The 22,056-nt window shown below is 51.4% G+C and overlaps 1 protein-coding gene across 2 annotated transcripts in view; it reads left to right on the forward strand.

Moving 5' to 3' along the window:
* The first annotated feature begins 2,415 nt into the window (after positions 1 to 2,415).
* ZHX2 (zinc fingers and homeoboxes 2) overlaps positions 2,416 to 22,056 on the forward strand; it is a 133,253-nt gene continuing 113,612 nt past the window's right edge. For both annotated transcript variants that reach the window (XM_016131185.2, XM_016131184.2), the window contains exon 1: positions 2,416 to 2,860. The gene's annotated coding sequence lies outside the window, so the exon portion shown is untranslated. The remainder of the gene's footprint in view (positions 2,861 to 22,056) is intronic.

The raw sequence follows: 22,056 nt of genomic DNA on the forward strand, positions 1-22,056 counted from the left end.
TTATTTCCTGCTGTTTGTTTATATAGTGAAAGTTCAGTCCACACTAAACTTTGCCCAATCTAAGGACAGTGCAGCACATCCAAAACCCCCACAGTGCCCATGAGAACCAAGTGCCCTGAAGATAGGAGAACCCCAGAGACAGGCCAGAGGGTTTATTTACCCTGCTTGGCTACACCTTGACCCTTCCCACCCTATGAATCTCTCATCCAGCCAGAAGCAGGTGCTAACGGGGTGATGGTGAAGGAACCTTGGCTTACAGAAACTCTCCTAAGGGATGGACCATCCAAAGGAAGCACAACCTCAAAATAGGAATAGCTTCTTTAGGGGTTCAGTAATGTCCAGGGAAACAAACTGAGAACTATACTTATTTAAAAGGAGCAGGAACGTGGTGTAATGGACCTGAATCAAGAGTAAGAGTAAGAAAGCATAAGACCTGGAAGAGTCAAGGGGAAGAAACGTAAAAATATTAAAGTGGGGGGGGGGGGGCTCTTTTACTCTTCTGACACACCCCTGAGGGAAGAAAAAACAGCATTCCTAAATTCTGATGTTGAAGGCATCAGACGTGGATGGCAAGTATTTGAGGATCTTAGACAACAGGTATCAAATGAGTCTGAGAAAGATGTGATGCAGTTTGGGTCACAGTCATTAACGGAGTTATTAACAGAATCTTTAAGAGCCGGGCAGTTCACTTCTCAGGTGTTTGAGCATCACACGTGACTCCCTCCCAGATCGGGATCCTGTTTTATGCCTTGTGAAAAAACAAACCGACCCTGCATCAGCAGTAACCGAACAAACAGGTGCAGGCCAGTAAGAAAGTTTTGCATATGAGCTATTTTTATTTTTACTGTAGCAATTCCTGGGGTCCCACGGGTCCGTGTTAGAGAAATTGGAGCCCTAGAAGAGACCCTAGAACCTTTCGGTTCGTTTCTTCTCCCCACCCTAGAAAACGACAACAACAACAACAAAAAAGACGAGAAGGTCACCAAGTGCGTTTGCCCAGGAGTCATTTCCCAAGACCGCTGTCCCCGACCCAGTCTCCGTCCTCGCCTACCGCCACTCAGCTGCACATGGCCACCTGTTGCTGCCCTCGCGCCCAGAGCCGAGTACCAAACCACCGCTAGAGTTCGTTCTAATTCCCCGAAGAAGAGGCTGGCCGAGAAGCCCCAGCGCTGCGCGCCTGCGAATCCTCAGGGCGGGCGGGCGGGGACGCCGCGAGCCTCCCAGTCCCGGGCGCCCTTTGTTTTCTCAGAGCGTCCAGAGTGGACCCCACACAGCATCTCCTCGCCCTCGCTCAGTTCGTGCGCGCTCGCGCTCAGCTCGCGCGCAGGAGATGCGGGCGCGCCGGGATGCCCACAAAGGGGGGAACGGGTCCATCCGGCCAGGAACGCGTGGCGCCGACAGGTTGCCCCGTGAGATTCTCAAGCGTGCCCTGGATCCCGATTCGCTTAGAGCTCCTTAGCCGAGCACTGTTGCAAGAGTGTGTGTCCCAGAACGTCAGTTCACGGTTCCCGAGACCGCAGGCGGAGGGCGGCTAGATCCCGGCACATCAGTGCTCTAAGGGGGCGGGGGCGGTTAGGGATCTCCTCCCACCGAGACCGGCGGGGGGTCCCAACTCTGAAAGCCACCCGCCTCGCTTCTAAGGGACTCCCCTGCCAGCGCCGCAGGGGTGTGCATTGCTCCGAGCCTGAGAATCGCAGCGAACGCCGGCCCCGCAGGAGTTGAAGTCAGCTCCCAGGTCGTGTTTGTTTATTGACTCTTAAGGAAAAAAAAAAAAAAAAAAGTTTGAGGCTCTTTAACCAACCTTGGACCTGGCGCAAGCGGAAATCTCAGAATCCCTCGTCAAAAGTCACCTAATTTCCAGTCGTTATATAACTAGGGGCTTTTTCTTACCCTCCCTACTCCAAGCCCTCTCATTACTAGTTCAGGGGTAAAATGTGTCTCGCTTTTCAAAAAAAAAAAAAAATTGTAATTATTATTTCCCTGAGCTCAGAGAGGAGAGAAGACTCAGGCAGCGCCCTGGGCGCGTGGTGGCCCCACCCACGCGCTGCCCCTCGCGCTGCGGGAGGGACACGGGGTCCTGGGTGCCTCCCGGGCAGGGCAAGCAACGGAGCCCTGCGGTCCCTCCGTCCGCCGCTCCACGTGGTCAGGATCAACAGTTTGCAGAGCTCATCAGTGACACCTTGAACTTTTCATAAAGAAAATGGGTATTGCACTGGGAGGGTTCGGCCTGGGCCGCCGCGCGGGTCGTATTTAATATTCAATGATCTCGCTCACGCCTCCCACCTCCTCCCCTCACGGAGATTCCACCGGCTCCGTTCCTGGGCTCAGACTTACAAGTTAATTCGCTGCCCCCCACCCCAACCTTGGCTAGTAACCAGCGCCTTTCGGGCTAGCGTGCCCCCTCCCCACCCTACCCCCTCCCAGCTCCCGCCTGAAAATGACATTTCGCCGGCGTCTCGGGAGGGGGCTGAATTTCACTTTGTAACTTTCTGCGGAACCCGAGCCCGGGTGGCAGCTCGGGTGGTGGTATCGTATGCAAATACGCATGCTGACGTTACAGATCATGTGGGTTTTGGCGTAGATTCCCCACTGATCGAGACATTTTTTTTTCCTCTTTTTTTTTTCTCCCTTCTTTTTTTTTTTTTCTTTTTTTTTTTTCTCTTTTTTAAATTTTGGCCACTGCCGTCCGTACGGGGGCTTTTTCTGTCTGTCTGTCTGTCCGGCGGGCGGGCGTCCTCCCTCTTTCCCACGGAGCCCGAGCCGGGAGCCCGGTGGGGAGTGGGGAGTGGGTGGGGGCAGCCAGCAGAGTTCCATTTTGGAACGCCCGTGCCGCGTCTCCGCGTCCCCAGCCCCGGCGCAGGTAAGAAACTTCGCCTCGGCGCCCCGCACCCCCGGCCCGGCGCCGCCAGCCCCGCGCCCCGCACGCCGGGCGCCGGCCACTCCAGCCCAACTTTCCCACCGCCGCCGCCGCCGCCGCCGCCGCCGCCACGGCTCCCGAAAATGTGTTGTTAATGGGACTTGGCCGGGTTTGTGATCGGAAAGAGGGGGTGCGGACAAGGGGGAGGGGGGGTGTGCGGGCTCTTTTTGCGGGAGGGAGGAAATAAGAAGATCCGGGGTGGGGGAGAGATTTTTTTTAAAGAGTTCTGATTACAAGTTTGGGTAAATGGGAGCCAGCCCGAGAGGAGGAGGAGGAAAAACATGTCTACGTTTCCCTATGTCGACATAAGCCACAAAAAAATATGGCGTCCGCTTTCGACAGGGCGTTACGTAGACCCGACTCTGTTTTTTATTTATTTATTTCGCGGCCGGCTCCCTCCCTTCTTGGCCCAACTGCGGCGCTTTGTGCAAACGGGGCAGGTCCCGCGGGGACTCCACCGGGACGTGGCCCCGTCTCGGCGGGTTTTGGCAGGCGGGGGGCTGCGTGTGTGCTCCCCTCCCTCCCCCCCGCTCCCCTCTTCTCCCCTCGCCTGGTGACGATTCGCCGTAATGTGGTGGCAGGAAGCATGACGCCGTGGGTTGAGGCTGCCTCTCCTCTCTCGTCGCTCCTGGTGGCTGCAGGCAGCGGGCGCGCGGCGCGGGCGTGCGCCGGAGCTACCTGCCGCGGGCAGGGCCGGAGCGCGGCGCTGTCCCCACGCCCCGCTCAGGTGCCTGGGCGCCCACGTGGGGAGGGGCTGGGGGTGGCCGCGGGGTCCCCGGCCTGGCTGTCCGCCGCAGGCCGGCCCACGCCCGCAGCCCGCCTCGGCCGGCCCCAGCCCACGTTCACCCCCGGAACGGCAGCTGGCGCTGTGCGTCTGCCCCACGAGAGGTCAATCTTTGTTGGTGTGGCAGCTTCTTTGTGGCTTCCCCAGGACTTGGTAGCCTCGCCTTTGCAAACTTGCCCCTTTGCCCAGCCGCTCTGCACGAGGCTGCGGAGACGCAGATGAGCGGAAAGTTGGAAACCAGTGAGCATCACAGGACGGTCCCCTTGGCCTCGTAGCTGTGCGGTGCTCGGAGGCAGAGGAGGAGCAGGAGGGTGGTTTGTCAGGCTAAGGAGAAAACTTGACGGGGAAGTCAAATCGTGATTTGCTCAGGCTTCCGCCTGATTGAAGGGCTTCCAAGCCAGCGGGGGATCTCTGCCTTCAGCTGTTTCGGGTTTGCTGTTTGTCCGGGAGAGTGACGACTTTCTCTGGACCCCGCTCATTTGAAAGAGCCCCTGCCCAGCTTGGGCCCCAGGGATTTCTGTCTTTAAAGGCCCTAGAGTTTTATCTGATCTCTGATGAGCACCTTTTCTCTCAAAGTTGGCCTCTCCCCAGATCTGAGGTGGGCCCCTGCTGGGCAGTATTCCCAGGGCAGGAATCCCTTCTCTTCATCGCTTGGCTTGCTCAGACCTCCCACAGTTACCCTCCTAAAACACACAGACACACTCAGACCGAATCTCTCCCCGCTCCACACACACACACACCCCATCCCCCTCCCTCTCTCTCTCTTCTTTGCTCCTTTAGGGAGAGCAGAAATTAATGCCTGTTGGAGTGAAGGGAGTGACATCCTGAGAGCTCTTCAAGATTTCAGAGGAGCAGTGACTTTCTATCTATGAGGGCACTGAGTTTAAGCAGTTCGGTCCCAAGGCAGTAGTGTCAAAAACCATTTGGATGACAACCAAGTGGGATAAATATCTTGTGGAATGGCATGTTTAATAGAGGAAATAGATTAATGAAGCCATCAAGTGCTCAAATGGCACTAACATAAAGGCTTGATTTAAGTTTAAAGGAAAAGTTATAGAGAGCCATATACACATTTTTTAGGAGCAAAGGAGGGGAAAGTTCTATAAGTAAGATTGGATGCGTCACTGACAATAACTAGACCTCTGAACTGTGGGAATAGCTTTGCTGTTTAAAAGCTCCACTCTTGGATTGTGCTCCTGTGCACACCTACCTGTGGGCCAGGTTTGATGTCACCTAAGGATCTACCTGAAGTTATCAGCTCTTAAGAAGTTTTTAGGGTAAATCAGATACAGTAAGTTGTTACTTAATCAGTAGATTTGTGGACTTCGACTTTAAGTGAAATGACCCACAATGCAACCAATTTGACCCTAGGCTAATTGACATAAGAGTTAAGTTCCTATAGCCTATTTCCAGTCACAAAATCTCACCAAACTTCTAAATAAAGACCCAAAACACTTCTAACATTAAACATTGAAATACACGAGCTATACACTCATTTAAGAAAGATTAATAAAAACAAGAAGCATAATTATTTTTCCAACTCATTTATTCCAGTCCAGGCTTGCGGGTGGACAGAGCCTGTCCCAGCATCTCAGGGTGCAAGGCAGGAGGACCCCTTCCATCGCAGGACGCATTCACAGTGACGCCACACCACACATGCACATCCTTGGGATGTGGGAGGAAACCGGAGTCCTCAGGGAAAAGCCGGGGAGACATGGGGAGAACATGCAGACCCCTCGCTGACAGTAGCCCTGGGCTGGGAACCGATTTTTTTTCTCAACAACGTTAATAATGAAATGATGGCATCCGAACACCTGATGTATATTAAATAATACGCCATGTAAAGGAAAAGATCAAAATGACAGAGCTGTTTGTTGGCACTCAAGGATATTCTCCCTGGTGTGGATGCAGTATATCTTGACATGTCCCCATGGGAGGGAAAGGTGACTCCACTCTAAGTGTCTCATCTACATCAGTGCCACATGATTGGGTAGGATGCTAGAAATTTGACAAAAAGAAACATGGCAATGTTTGATAACAGTTGCCAACACTTACTATTTCAGTATGGCAGGCACAACGCTGTATATCTTACATGCTTTATCATTTAATCCTTGCCATAACCCTGTGAGTACTCTTGCTATCCCGTTTACACTCGAAGAAACGGAGGCTCAGAGAGGTGAAGAAACTTGCCCGAAGTTGCACAGCAAAAAGCGAAGTCAGCCTTCGAAGCCAGGCCTTACTCCTTAGCTTTAAATACTCCATTGCAGCTGCTCCCTGGATATGGCAAGTCCTAGTTAGAATGAAAAGGAAAGGGTCAGGCACAGGGAGGAAAAAGGGAGCAGTGACCACTGCCCTGTGGCCTGAACTCGTAAGAGTCTTCCTGGAGTTCATTCCTTTATTCATTTACTTACTAACTACATGTTGATTTATTCCTTCAGCAACTATAATATTCACCACACTAATAAGAGCCTTCGGTCACTAAGCACTTTTATATGCCAGAGGCTGTTCTAAGTGCATATGATTAAACTATTTCATTAACCCCTCTTAAGATTGTCTTTGTGACAGCCCTATGAGGTCAGCACTCTCATTCCGTCCTTTTTAGGGACGAGGAAGCAGAGGCACAGAGAGGTTCTCTAACTTGGGGCCCAAGACCAAACAGCTAGGAAGCGGAGCGCCACGTGCATTCTATGCTCCAGTACAGTGCGCTGCTGCAGACGTCCTGCTCGTGAGACAGACAGAGCCCCTGAACCACCTAGGCAGGGAAACACTCATCAGGCCAAACCAAGCAGGATTAAGTGCTGTAATTGAGAAAAGTAACTACTTGGAAGCACAGTGAAGGGCACGATTATTCTGCTCTGAGCCAAGGAGCCATGGAGGATATCCTAGAGCGGGGAACATCCAAACTGACCCATGAACTAGGAGGAACAATGTCCGGAGGTGTATCAGACATTACTGCGTTCAGCTGCCAGCAACAGAAATCCTGACCGCCAGTGACTTCACCAGATGGGGGCTCATTTGTGTCAAGAAGAGCAGGTGGGACGATGCGTCAGCTGTAACGGTGGGAATCTAGACTCTATCTTTCCACCCTGCCTTCCTTGGAGTATAGGCCTTTGGCCCAGGTCTTGTGGTCTCCTGGTGGGAAGATGGCTGCTGTATCTCCACGCCTCACATCTGCATTCCAGGAAAGAGAAAGTAGGATGAGTGAGGCACAAAGAGTCTTTACCTAGTTTGGCTTTACTGTTGCATCTGAGAAGGAACACATCTGTAAGGGATTTTTCTTCTTAGCTTATTGACCAGAATTGTGCCACGTGGCCTCCCAAACCTACCAGGGAGGGGCAATCAAATATTTTTAGTTAGGCACTTTGCTGCCATGAACAAATAAGGAGGAGTGAATGAGCAGATGTTGAGTTGGCAGGAAAAGTGTGTATGGCTTAAGACGAGAAGAGGAAGAAAGGCATTCGAGATGAAAACTGCATGCTGGGAGCTGTGTGTATCCTGGGCAGGTGAAGAGGGGATCCAGGGAAGGTTGTGCCAAGAGATGATGCCAGACCTGGGGTTGAACGTGGAAGAGGTTGGCTTTTAATCGACAGGTACTGGGGAGCTATGGCAGGTTGCCGAGGAGGGAATGTCGTGCGTTTTAGGAAGAGAACATTGACAACAGTGTGTCTTGTAAAGATAAATGAACTTGGTCCTTATTTGAAATAAAGAGAGTTCTGGAAAATTTCAGACCAGAGCACCAGGTTTGCCTTCGGACAGAAAAAAAGACCGCATACAGTAAGAAAGTGCAGGACAGTGGGAAGTGTTCTTTTAGCTCCTGCCAGTGAAATCCAAAGTTAACCTGATGTTAGTCAGCTCCTACCAGGAAGTAACTAGCTCTACTTTCGTAATAACTTAGTGGAACTAGAAACGGTAGAAGAGGTGCCAGTTACTCCCCAAACACTACATTTGCCTTTCTCCTGACCCTTGCGCTTCTGGGCCGCACCTGCAACTCCACCACTCGTCAGCAGAATAACTTTGGCCATGACTCTTCACCTTTGCTTTTATAAGATTGGAGGGCCCCCAAGGGCACTCCTGTCAGGTTTCCCATACTAGATTCCTCCAGCAAGAACCCACATCCCTGATTCTCTACTCAAGTTATTAGCTTCATGACCGTGGGCTGTTACCTCTCTAAACCTCGGTTTCCTTGTCCCTCAAAAATGGAAATCGTTCTTATAGCTGTTTTATGGGTTGTCATGAAGCTCAAGGAGCAATATATAAAAGGGCTTCCCTACACCCAGCACATAGATCGTGCTCAATAAATGTCACCTGTGATCACCATCATCACCGCCACCATCGTCGTCACTGCCACCACCTCTGGGATGTGACTTTATTGTATCCTTGAGGTGACAAGTAATTAACATACGTGGATTTTATTCATCGTTGTCTAAGACCCAGACTGCCTCCATCTCATTGCCATTCTCCTCCGCCCTCCCCCACGCACACATACATCCTCACAGGGAGACCTTGGTGCAGTGCTCAGGTGGCGTAATGTGCTGTGTCATGGTCAAATACAGATGGCGTAGTTCCGACAGGAACTGCTGGGCTGTGACTTGCACCTGTGGTGGATAGTCAAGTGGACATTGTGCTTAAGATTGACAAGGTAGTTTCATTTTTTAACTGAAAAAAAATCCCCTCCCGACTCCCTTCCTCCACCCTTCTCTAAGGCAAAGCCCCCACCCTACGTCAGACACGTTGTGATTTTAAGAACATCCACCCACAATCTGTTTCCTGTTCTTATGCTCATAGTCATGCATTTAAGAGGGGTTGATTGGCAATGGTGTGAGTGTGTATGTGTGCACGTGTGTGCGTAACAGACCTCCCCAAAGGGGGGAAAAAAAAAACAGTCCTGACAACAGTGCATTAGTTTCTATCTAAACTTTAAAATGGAATGGAGAAGACCAGGTCCAGAAACATTTTCTTGCTGACTCCTGTCTTTTCCTCTTGATGGACAATTTACCTCTTAAAGTTCAAATACTTTCTTCCTCTTTCTGCCCCCCTCCAGTCCCCTAGTACCAGAAACATTTAGTGAAGATTAAATCTTATTACACAATGATTCACTGCGATAGTAACTAACACCTAGAATTTGCAGTGAATGTAATGCTTGTACTATTGATCCATGGGGGATCGATATTAAAGAGTGCGACCCAGGCATTCATTTAGGTGGACGAGGTCTTTGGTATATTTTATGGGTGCAGAGGCTTGGTTTGGGATAGAAAAGTGGGACATGCATGCTGAGCTCACCTTCCTGGGCTTAAAGCCATGAGGGGTTTACCTTGCAGGGTCGGAAACCAGCAAAGGCCTGGGAACCTTGCGCTGTCAAGTTCAGTGTGGGGCGTGGGTTCGTATATGGCTGGGGCCTAAGAAAGTCACCACGTGGTTCCTTCTTTAGGAGGGAATCCTCCCTGTGGGGCCGGGCATAGACTGTGTCGGAGAGAGAAGGGTAGGGGAAGAGGTGAAGGCAGCTCTCGTGCGGTGGGTTTTCCTTGGCCTGATCAGAGGCCTGCAGCTGCAGCTTCTGGGCTCCACACCATGTGCAGAAAAACCGAGGAAGGCCCAGAAGTCTGAGTTAAGGAGGAGGGAGCATGCGTGCATGGGCAGTGCAAACGCGATGGTCTAAATCAGTGTTGCGGAAAGTGTTGAGCAAAGCGTTCCTCTGTGGGACTGACATTCGTGACCCCTGTAGCCATCTCCCCACCCCCACCCGCAGCCTTATCCATTCCGACTGGTGAGATCGAACAAATTCAAAGCTCCCTACACACCCAGACACACCACAAATATACAGTGTTCACCATCTTAAGAAAAGCGACAGCTCCTAAAAACCGAGTACCTACTGCATCAGTCCCCTTTACCCATGGCGACTACATCTCAAGACCCCAGTGGATGCCCGAAACCACAGATAATACCGAACCCTACATGCACTATGTTTTTTCTTAAACAGACATACCCGTGATAAAGCGTAATTTATAAACGAGGCACTGTAAGAGATGGACAACAACAATAATATAGAACAATTATAATGATGTACTGTACGAGTTATGTGAATGTGGCATCATTAACTAAAATAAGGGTGACTTGGACATTAGCACTTCGGTGTCAGGATAACCCTGCCGATCTGACAGCCCAGTCGGGGGCGGGAGCATGTACACTGGACAAAAGGATGATTCACGTCCCAGGCGGGACGGAGCGAGACGACACGAGATGTCATCCTGCTACTCGGAATGGCACGCGCTTTGAAACCGATGTGTTGCTTGTGTCTGGAATTTTCCATTTCACGTTTTCTGACCGCGGTTGACCGCGAGTCACGGAAACCGCGGAAAGCGGGACCCGAGATGAGGGCGGGCTTTGGTATGTGGCAGACGCTCTGCCGGCCACTTCTCCTTCGCTGCGCCATTCGGTGTGGCCTCCAGGAGGACCCAGAGCAGTGGGGCAGCCCCATTTCACAGACAGGAAATCAAAGCTCGGAGAGGCGAGGAGCGTGTTCCAGGTCACCGAGAGAAGGTAGCCAAGTAGGATTCAAACTCGGATCGCTCTGGTTCCAGAGCTCTTAGTCGTCGCCAGGTATTGCTGAAGTCTTCGGAGGCCAGCCTGGAAGAATGGATGGGCAGAAGGAGCAGGTCTAGAACGCGCCTCTGGACAGTCTGAGTGTAGGGGTGTGCGTGCACGTGCGTGCGTGTGCGTGTGCGTGTTTGCGTGTGAATGTGAGTTCAGTCAATACAGGAGAGAATTCCAAATATGTGCCCGTGATCCTGAGTCCCCACCCCCCAAAAGACAATTCTAAAGCCTTAACAGTGTCTATCACAGAACATTCTTCAGGGGGCGCTGCACCCTCTCCACTCTCTCTCCTCCTTGGCTTCAGAGAAGAAGAATCCCAGTGGGCTGGAAGCTGCGAAGTTGGACACAGAGGAGGAGAATCTGGGTGCTACTCTCAGGATGCTGAGCAGCTTCACCAGCCAGTGGAGGAAGGGGATGCAGGGAGCAGGCGTTGGGAGGGTGAGGAATGGCTGTGTTGCTGTTTTTATACAATAAAAGAGGATCATTGTAATTGGGAGCCCATGAATCATAACACGTCTGCTTGTGGCTCTTTCCAGCTGTAGAGCCATTTAGTTAAAGAGCGCACAGAAAACTCCTTTCAGATGATATTACTTTCCCGCTGTTCTTAAAATACAAGACTGGGCTGAATCGTTCTAACGACAAAGGCATCTCAGGCTCCCCCAGCCCCTGGGTGTACCCAGAACCCCCATGCAATCTCCCTGGCCTGTGGAGGAGGACATTTAGAAATTATTTTCATGTGCATTGCACCTTTGTCTTTTTAGAAACAGCTCCTTTAAGATATTTGCACACAGCCTGGTCTGAGCTGGATGTCATGGCCAAGTTGTTTATGGTAGGTGATGGCCCAGAGGGGGCAGGGAGAGGCTAGAATGTCAGCACTGGCAGGGATGGGGTGTGTCTTTGCTTTCTTGGTGAGGGAGGAGGGTGGGTAATGGAAGGGCATAGACTGACAGCTAGAAGCTGGAAAAAGAGACTGCCCCTTGGCCCAGAAATTTCGGGGAAGGGCTGGCGGCAGCTTCAGGCAGGAGGGAGAGCAACGCAGGCCTCACCTGACCGCCCCTGGGAGGGGGCGCTGGGGTTTCATTGTCCTGTGGAACGGCCTGTCCCTTTCTTTGCGAGAACTTTCTGTTACAGAATCGATTCTGAGCGCAGGGCGACTTCTCGCGGAGGCACGCAGTTCGGGACAGCTGCAAGACTCACATTGTTTCCAAAAGCAAGGGCGCTGGGGCACCGAGCCGCAGAGGGGCGACGCTTTGGGGTCCGTCGGTTAATGGGGGAAATCCACATACTGAGGGCCGAGCCTGAGCACGGCCTGACTTCAGCACGTTTAGAAATAGGATTGTGGTTCCCCTGGTAGGAAGTCTAATGTCCTGTGAAACCCGCAGGGAAGGACACTGGGGGGCTGAGAAGAGTGGCAACATGGCGTATTAGTAGGGTCAGGAGTGTCCTGGCTAGAAGGAAGTTTAGGGTCACCTGGTCCAGCTTGGGAAAACCAAGGCCCGGAGAAGTAAGGGAGTTTGCCTGAGGCTAGTGATCACGTGGCAGAATATGGCTTTTCCTCTTCTGCACAGTCTAGCTTAAGGCCCTTCTGTTTCCTTGGGCCCGAGCTGAGCAGCCTGCTCTGTCACGGTACCTCCCCTCCCTGCTTCTTTTCCTCCAATCAGCAAACATGTATTGAGCACCTGCCAGAGGAAGAAAACAACGGCCCTGCCCTCAGGGAGGTCACAGTCACTGGGCACTTAGCAACAGCTACAGCGATCAGCGATCGGATCCGCGTAGCTCGCTCTTAATGACATCACAGACACACTGCTGAGCGCTTTACTGCTGGTTAGCTCACGGTATCCCTGAGAGACCTGGGGACTCTGGTATCTGTACCAAACAGGTGAAGGAGCACAGAGGAGGGAAGTCCTTCGCCCAGGGTTTCTGGAGACTAGGCAGGCTCACACTACTCCAGCCCCTCCTGCCCTCCGAGAGGGGTGTGGCTCCTCCGCCACCAGTAAGAACCAGTAGCTGAGCCGCCAGCAGGCGCTCAGGATAGCGGCAAGAATGGGCATGCATTCAGGGCCGACAAAGGGCTTTCTTATGTGTAGGTTTGGGGTTTTTTTTATAATTTAGTGAATGCCCACTGTGTGCAGGCTCCACACACCCTCACGCCATAGCCCGGATCATCTGTACAGCAACCTGGCTGAGCAGAGAGTGTGAAGGGCAGAGCCAGAACTCCAGCACAGGTCTGGGGAACCTGAGACTGGAGCAGTTTTATCCACGTGAGGCAGACCGCAGCCAGAAGTAGCTGATGGGGAGTCCCGTGTGGGCAGGGACAGGTCACTTAGGGACATGGACTCGCCAGTGACTGCCCAGTTTAGTTTCCCCAAAGTTCCCCTGAAAATAAAGGAAACTCGAGACAGTTTCGGCAACTTTCAAATGAGCAACGGATATTTATTTGAGCATAATAAGTACCAGGTATGATGTATATATAGGGCATTAACTGGGCTGGGCAACTGATTGAGATTTGGCAAATCTGCTTCAAGATATCTGGTTATAGACGATATGCGTCAGTTACAAAAATGACAGAAATGATGGCGCTTTCTTGCTCATTCGGCCACAGGCCACATGGATGCTGCACATGGCTTAAACGGACTCGCCTTAATAACTGGAGCTCGGGAGTCCTGGTTCAGGGGAGGGCAGCTCGCTGGCAGAACCACAGGACCAAAGGTGCCCTCCCCAGTGCTGTGCACGTGCCCCGCCTGGCACGCGCCCGCTGGCTCGTCCAAACACAGGCTGTCTGTGCTGTCGGGTCACCGTGTGTCTTCGAAGCCTGCTCCCTTACACTGTCCATCAGTGGTCTCGTGTGCTGATATGCCACGAGAGTCCCCAGGCCGGCCGGACACTGGGGCTTTATGCTTTGATTTCCACATCCCCACCCCCCACCGTCAGCCACCGGAACACCTAGCTCCGGCCGAGTGGTTGCTCAATAAATAGTTGTTTAATTGATAAATAGAATTGAACAAAAGAGAGAAATCTGTGTGTGTTGAAATAGGAGGCGGAAGTCATGCTGGGCCTCACTGCTCCAAAGTCAGCAGACACCCTTCCAGAGTTTTGCTTTTTTTTTTTTTTTTTTTCAATAAGAGGAAAGGAAAAAGTCCTGTTGGAAAGAAGACATGTCAGGGCATTCGTCACCACCCTCTTCCTGCCTCAACTCCGCTGATGCATGCGTGGCCCTAGAACACCCAATCTGACCGTGTTTCATTATCTTCCTAAAAACCTCCCCTGGTCACAGGTTGCCCAGGAGTCACAAACCCAAACGCTTTCAGGGGCTGTGTGGGTGGCATGAGAGAGCGAGGGGGTCAAGTGCGGGGAGGTAGGCAGTGGTGGGGAATGCGTCAGAGTCGAAAGCCTTACGTCCAGTCTGAAAGCATTCAAAATTGATGTTTAAATTGGCTTTCCTGTCCATTCTGACGACTGCCTCTTAGTCACTTCCAACCCATAGCATCGGATCCAAGACCCTGACCCCGGCCGGCATGGTGACTCATTGTGAGCTGACCTCTACCCACTGTGTGTATTTTACTATAACCACTTCCCCCCTGTCGTATGCCCCACACTTCGGCCACACAGGACTGAGCCCCGAACCCCAAGTGTGCCTCCTCTCTTCCCTTTTATTCCTTTCCACACAAAGGTCCTTCTCTCAGGGACTTAGCCAAACTGCAGAGATATTCGTTCTCTCCTCTGAGAAGCTGGAGTTCCCTGGAGTTAACCCTTTAGAAGCCTTAGCATGTGGATTTTGATCTGTTTGCCCATCTGTCTCCCTGAAAAACTATGTACCGCCCCTCCGTGGTAAGGGAGCGTTTCCTCTTCTGTCTCGGTGTTACCAGCGCCAGCACAGGGCTGGCCCACTAAGCCGGTTCAAAGTGAACGTCTCACGTGATGGGATGGTTATGTGAATGAGTAAGTTCACCAGAGCCCGTTTGGAAGCCTGTGCTGGGGAAGGGGGCGGGGTCAGAACAAGTTAGGGAAGTAAGAGTTGCTGCTCACTCCTGCCCCTGGTGGCTAGTACTTGCCGCCACCCAGAAGAGCATTGCCTTGGACCATTGCCTAACAGGAAGCAGTGAAGGAAGCTTCCGGTCCCAGACTGGCTTTGTCCCAGGTTCAGGGTGTCTTAGCCAAACTCTGCCAGTCTGCCTGCCTCACCCGCCCAGCCCCGGCACCTCGTCTGGACATCTGGCCTCTGTGTGTGATCCGGATCCACTTCCTCGCTCTGACTTGGCTTTTGTTTTCTCCTAGGAATGCTGCCTTCACCTCACGTTGTGGCAGCTAACGCAGTATCATGGGTGTTATTGCAAAGTCTTACCACTACTTCCAATATTAAACTTTCTTTTGACCGAGCCTGAACTCGGCACCAAACGTAGGGAGGAAGGAAACAAATGGATCTAAACGCGCTGCTGTATGCCAGCCATTGAACCAAGCCTGTTGTATACTCCGCCTTGCTTTATTTTATTTAATGCTCCCAATAACCCTGCTTGGTAGAAATTTTTGTACCAATTTTACATATCAGGAAATGGAGGCAAGAGAGTAACCTGCCCAAGTCACATAGTAAACGAATGGCCAAGCTGGGACTGAACGCCAGATCCGAGTGACATCAGAGGCCAGGGACGTGCCACATCACGGGGCTGGCGCGTTAAGTAAAGGGCATTCAGAGTCTGTGTCAAGTGCCTTAGCAAGTGGGATCCAGAGACACTGGCTCTGTCTTCCCTTCCAAAGCTCAGGATTTTGCTTATACCTCAAGAAGGGCTGTGCGACTGGAATTAGTACCAGGAGCATTTTTTTCCCTTTCCCTTAGAAGGTGCTTCTTGGCACTAATACAGCTCCTCTTTCTGAAGATATTGTCCTCTTGCAGAGTTGTCACTAAATTTTCTTTCTCTAGGGAGGGGGGGAAAATACATGTCACGAGAGAGATAGTCAGTTTTACTAAATTCTAATAATCTTGCTGGGCCAGCTTGTGTGATGAGAAAAGTGGCCTCGCTGAGATTGCATTTAGTGTGTGTGCGTGTGTGTGTGTGTGTGTAAGTAATGGAGAATTCTGTGACAAGCATGCAAACATGCATGAACCCTCTGAAATATATACTGAATAAGAGATACGAGTAGTCAGTTCAGGCCAAGGTATGATGCAGTGACGAGTAAACCCCAGTATCCTAGAGGTTTAAGAGAGAAAGGTTTATTTCTTACCTTCATGAAATGCATTTCAAGACAACAGCTCTTCAAGGTAGCCTACTTCCAAGCTGCGACTTAGGGATCCAGGCAGCCTAAATTTGGTAGCCACATCATCTGAAACAGCTTCAGGCTACCGGAGAAAAGGAAAAGAAAATTGAAGGGTCACATAGGCACCCTTTAAAGGTGTCACTTCTGCTCACACAGTCCTGCCTAACTGCGAGGAGCCTGGAAGATGCGAGGGAGCCCACGGATATTTGGCAGCCGTGACATGTCTCTGCCCAGTGAAGCCCTGGGCTGGCTGTGCTGCTTCTGCAAGTCACTGTTCTTCTCAGCATCTCTGAGCATCAGTGAGCAATGAGTATCAGTGACAAAGCCCAGACCAGAAGGGAGCTTCCTGTGCCCCTTTTGGCTCTAAGGACAACACTCAGTTGTCCCACCCAGTGGTATGTGGAGGAGAGGTCCTGATCTGAAAGACCACCAAACAAACATTCAAGTAAATTTTCACTGCGGCATAATTACCTTTCTTAGATGTTGTAGAATACCATTACAATTTGGTTTCACATCAAGCATCCAGTCTGGCATAAAGAAAATTAACATTTAATGAGCCCCTAATTATTGCCAAGCACTAATGATGCCGAGCACAATCAGAGTGACTCTAATGGCTTGCATTTACCACACACGTGCACTGTGTCAGGCAGATTCCCACACTGCGGATTAATTTACGTACTCTACGCAGTGCCCCCAGGAGGTCCTTACTGTTACTTTCCTCCTGAGACAGGCCTGATTATTTGCATTTAATAGACGAGGAAACTGAGGCTCAGAGAGATTGAGGAAACACAACTAGGAAGGGGCAGAGCCCTGTTTCACCGGCAGATCTAGCTGATTCTCAACCCGACACTCGATTTTGGGAGTTGGGAGTGTGTTGGGAGATGCCGAAAAGGTCAGGGATTAAATACCAGTGCTACTCGGGTGAGGAGTTGAATGCTTTTTGTGTATTCGGCTGTGTCCACATTTCAAGGTGTCAGAAGTGTGATGGATGCTGGATACTTCTTTTATTCATACAGGAAATATTCCGTGCTAAATACTAGAGATACTACAGTGGTGAATGAGATACTGCTTTTATTCTAGACTTGTTTATTTCTCTGAGGAACTCTCTAGATTTTAAAAACTAGCCTTGAAAGATCACTTAAGACCCCTGATCGTTCCTTATAGGAATGATTATGTATTGAATTTTTGCTCCAGAAACGTTGCATATGGCATCTGGCTCTCAAACAAGTAAAACCCTCCTTCAGCCAGTCAGTTCTGTGATCAGCCAGCTAGCCATTTGTTGGTTGCCTACTTTGTGCTGGTTCGGATCTCAAACAGCCAGCCAGTGTTGAAGCCAACATTTGCAATCACCTGTTCCAACCCCCTGAGGTTTTGCAGGAAAGGAAACTGAAGCTCTCTCTAGGTTTTAAAATGCCCAGGGCCCCTCTGCTCTTTTTAAAAGTTTCCATATCAGAGCTCACTCCAGAGCAACATACTTTCTCCATGATAGAAAGAATGCTCCCCTCCTCCCCGCTCGCATTCAGGAATGTTCGGGATACACGGCTTTACCCCTCAGTGCCCTTTACACCTGTGACAGGCCTTTTCGCCACCCTGGGGTGCCCAGAGCAGGAGAGCTCATAGGCCGCATCTCCCCGTTAGCCCCCCAGGTGTGAGGGGCTGGTTGAGGCAGCAGCCACTCTTCCCTCCGTCACAGAGCAGGCGAAGGACACTCGCCACGTCAGGTTGCCAGCAGCAGAGCCTGGGCTGGAACCCTGCTCTCTTCTGCTTTGTTTTTCAGTGTTAGAATTTCTTGCCAAGGTTTCTGACAAAGCTAACCGCTTCAGACTTTGGGCGGTGGAGGCGAGAGAGATACACACCTGGAGAAGTATGTCTGTTAAATAGTGTTTTAGCAAACTTCACGTTTTTGTATTCATGGTTTAAATTGCGGAGTTTGGTCCCCGGAAAGTAACAGCATCGCTTGGTTATCTGTCTCTCTGGAGTAGGGGAGCGGGCGATCCTCGGAGTCCGATGAGTGAGAAAAATGGTCTTTCTGACTGTGAGAAGCTCTCAGCCTAGGTGACCTGACTGGATCCTGAGATGTAGGCAGTTCCCTTCTGAGATTCTAGAAGAGTCCTGTCCATCTGTTTCCCACGAACCCATCTTCACTTTGCATGAATAACAGGCATTTGAAGGGACTTCTGAGAAAAAGCAAGTACTTTCGGTTTCCCCTAGCTCATCTGGTACCGCTCGAGTCCGTCGCAGCTCAGAAGACCTTTGTGACAAAACACACCAGTATGTCCCTCCCGTCCTGGCCCCATCCCACCCTGGCCTCTTTCCCTGGCTTACATAGTAGTTGTAGGCAGGATCGTGATGGCCCCTAGCTATTCTTCTCTGCAGGGCACCCTCCGAGAAAGCTGGTGCCGAGTCTGCAAGCCTGGGTTTCTACAGAAATGGCGGGGAGGTGCAGGAGGGGGTCGCGTTTGTGTCCTGGAGCGCACGGTGGAGCCCCGAAGCTGTGGTGGCCACCCCTTGTGTAGAGTAGATGCTCGGTAAATATTTGCGGAATTTCTGAGGCAGGCAGCACCAGTGGGCCCACAGTGACCCTTATCCAGGGCACAGGCTGTTGGAGATTTGGCCCATTGGTCATTCGTTCTGGCAGCTAATGAAATATCTTTGTGCCATGTGCTATTGGTAACCCCGAGTGCAGGTTAACAGCAAATGATTGGGTTAATCATGAGAATAGCTAGTGATCACTTAAAAGCCAAGTCTTTTTCCCAAGGGAGAAGGGAAGGAGGAGGGGAGGTGGGAGGCAGGGGGCGGGGAGGGAGGATGAGAATCATATTAAATGGCAGGAGCTAAAGAACAAAGAACATGTTTTTTTTTTTTTTTCTCTTTCAAAGCCATGTGGGAGGCTTGCCTGAAAGACTTATAAAAACAAAACAAAACAAAACCCGACAACTAGAAGTTATACCATGTGCAGACAGGTGCATACACACACAGACACACACCCAGCTAAGACACAGAGCCACTGAAGAGTTTGATACTCTTGATTCTTTTGTTCGATGCTGCATAGGTATTTGTGCACAACTTTAACCAGAAAATATGTACATCGAGGCTGATGGTTTCTTTTATACATTCCGGGCTGTAGATAGTCAACTCTGTAAATCAAAGCTTTCGATAAATGAAAAGACTATACGTTTGTGGAGTGTTTGTTTAAAATAACAACCCATGAAAAATTGTAATCCTAGGTTTGCAGAAAGGGATTACTTATTGCTAATTACCTATTCTGTCATGGATATCCATAATAAAATTCTCAGGGCATATCGGGACAATTATTTTTAATAAAATAATTACTTGAATAAACAGATTCCTGCAAATTTTCCTATCAAGTCTCTTTGTGTGAAACGGAGTTTCATAAGTTAGGACTTGACAACGTTCCTTATGAACAGGATTTTGACATGGGGTTTATATTTGGGGACTCTGGGGAGACAAGGGGACTATTTTCGTTTCATAGAGGAGAAATCTAGACTGAGGAAGCCGAGGCGTTTCGTGTCCTCCTACTGCACATTTGGAAGAAGGTGGCCGCCGGTTCTGGACAGTCTGTCTTTCTGTTTGGATGAGTCGACATGGAACTATTCTGGAAAAAGTATGTGGCCTGAATGAAATTCCACAAACAGGCAGGGGTCAGAGGGGTCGCCCAGCTCAGCCGCCCACTGCCAGCTGACTCTGACCAGGGCGCTTGTCCCCTCTTGGGCCTCGGTCTCTCTGCTCGTGAGGTGGACATGGCCTTACAGCCCCCGCGTCCCTCTTCTGCTCAGCAGTCTGTGATGTGTGCATCTGCCCACCCCAGGTCGGCAGCTTTTCCGGAGGCCTGCTCCCTCAGAGCAGCCTGTTGACTCAGAGCTTTCTGGAAGCCTTGTACCAAAAGAACTGACTTTCCACCAGAATTGCCCAGGGAACGGTTGTGAGGATTCCTTGCGAAGCCCACGTGGTGTCAGTAAGCAGGCTGCTCTCTGCTGCTCTAGGCTGCTCCCGCCCATCCCTCCAGGCTCCCAAGGCGACTGATTTACAGGGAGGGAGCAAGAGAGGGAAGAGAAGGTGGCTTGGTGGGCAGAGAGGACTGGCAGGTTCCCAGGGCCCAGCGCCTCGCTGGAAAAGTTAATGGGCCATCTCGGTGATGGGGAAAGAGCTGGCCGGGCTGCCCTCCCTCCCCTCCTCCCATGGAATGCCGTGTTTATTTATGGGTCCCAGTTTCTCTGGGGAAATCACTTCTGCCAGAGCTGGGGGAAGCTGGTAGCATGTCTCCAAGAAATCTCCCTTGCCCCTCCCCCTCGTTTGGGGAGGGATGGGGGGGTGGCAGCAGGAGATGCTTTAAGAGAAGAGGAGGAAGTGAGCCTGCAGTTATGTGGGGGACATCTGAGTGGTCAGCCCAGATTATTAACACCCTCTCCTTCCCCCCTTTCCGGTTCTGAGCCTGGAAAGGGAGTGGGGACTCGGAGGGGGGCGGGGGGGACTTAAAAAACGAAAGCAGCCAAGCAAAAGCATCCGGATTTCTGCCCCCCATGCCCACCCTACCAGACACCCCCAGAATGACACCAGGAGCAGGGGAGTGAGTCCTCTTAGGTTAGTGGGTGGTGTCAGCCGCACTTGGCGGTTCAGCCATCTGGCGTCTTTCTGTTCAAGGCTGTGATGGTGGCCTAGGGCCCACCTCACATTCAGTGCGCCTCCTCACTTCCTCCAAAGACTTGTGCTGGCACTCAGCTTCCCTGCCACCTCCCCCAGGAGGCCTTCCCTGAGCGGTCCCTGCTCCCAGCCCCTCTAGACCAGGGTTTCTCTATCGCGACATGTGGCATCAGATCATTCTTTGTCACGGGGGGCTGTCCCGTGCATCGTAGGACGTGTAGCAGCTTCCCTGGCCTCAGCCCGCTGGATGCCGGTAGCACCACCCTCCAGTTGTGACGAGCAGAAATGTCCCCAGATGTTGCCAAAGTTCTCCTGGGGGCAAACTGCCCATCCCTCCCTCCCCCTCCCCTGAGAACCACCAGCTAAACCACATTCTCTGTGTTATCTGCTTCGCAGCCCTCTTCCCTCTGAAATGACCTTGCTTTTTCTCTCGACCCCAGCTCTAGAAGCACGTTATGTTTACAGAGAAGCCTTTTTAAAAATCCCAACGCCTGGTCCCACCCCACATAATTAAAGTCGAATCTCTGGAGTCCAGGGACTCCTCATTAAAGCTCCCCGGGTTCGGTCTTCTGGGCAGCCTGGGTTGGCGATATTACTCTCACCCCAGGAGGGCAAACCGCCACCTGAGAGAGGAATGTGGCGGCTTTGGCCACAGTGGTGGTGTCTGTACGTAGAATGGTTCCTGATGCGCAGCAGGACTCAGTGCTGAGAGTCGGTGAATGAACACATGCTCGGGAGAACCTAACGTCAGTGGTCGATTTTTTTGGGGGGGTGAGGGGGAGGGATTCTTTTCGTTGTTATCATTTATTCATTCAACAAACATTAAGTGCTTGCTTCGTGCCAGGTGTGGTGTTAAATGCTAGAGATGCAAAGTTAATTAAAACTGGACCCCCAGTCTCCTGGGAGGCGAATAGGAATACAGAGAGGGTTGGTTGCCCATGTAATGAGATCACTGCTAGCCTTAAAGGTATGCAGAAAACAGAACGCAGGATAAATAGTTCCTAAAAAGACACTAGAAGGGAACCTTGAGTTCCTTAGTGAGGTGTTTTTTATTTACATTTTCACACTTGAACATCATCAGCTGAGCAAACCGAGGTGCTGGGAGGCCACGTAACTTCCTCTAGGGGTCCCCTACCTATCTGGGACCCAGCCGGAATTCATACCCGGATCAACCCCTCTCGAAAGGCTGTGTTCTCTCCAGCATATGATGCTGAGTCCAGAGCTCAGACTAGAACACAGGATCCCGGATCCCCTCGCATGTTTGGCTGCTGCTTAGAGCCCTCGGCCTGCACACAGGATAAATCTCACTTCCTCCATTAACTGGCTGTAGATTCCATGTGCTCCCTGCTTCTGGAAGGTTCTTACCCCTGAAGCCCCCTCATTCTGTGCTCTTTCATTCTATGAAACCGAGAATCAGACTGTCGTAGTCTGGGTTCCCCGGAGGCAGGCCGCAAGACCAAGATTCAAGTGCAGGTAGTTTATTCGAGAAGAGACGGGAGCGCCGGTGGAGGCGCGGGACGCGGCACTGAGATGAGAAGGGGCAGGACGTGGGGCACTTTCAAGCACATTCGCACAGTGGGCAGCTGCGGCTCAGCCCCACCGTGCACCTGTGGGCCGGGGAAGGCTGTGGCGCCCCTCGTGGTCCTCTCCCTGAGGGTCGAGGCCGGTGTGGTACTCACTCACCAGCTCCCATCAGTCCCTGCTGTGGGCTGCTCCCGAGAGGCTGTAACTCCCCTGCACTTCAGGCCACTCAAAGTGTGTCGGATTCCCTGCTCCTCGGCTCAGTGCTCATGGCTCTTGGTCATGAGGAGCCAGCCTCTCTCTTGCCCTCACCACCCCATCGAGTTCTCTG

The sequence above is a fragment of the Rousettus aegyptiacus genome, unplaced genomic scaffold, assembly GCF_014176215.1.
Source record: "Rousettus aegyptiacus isolate mRouAeg1 unplaced genomic scaffold, mRouAeg1.p scaffold_m13_p_15, whole genome shotgun sequence".
Taxonomy (NCBI): Eukaryota; Metazoa; Chordata; class Mammalia; order Chiroptera; family Pteropodidae; genus Rousettus; species Rousettus aegyptiacus.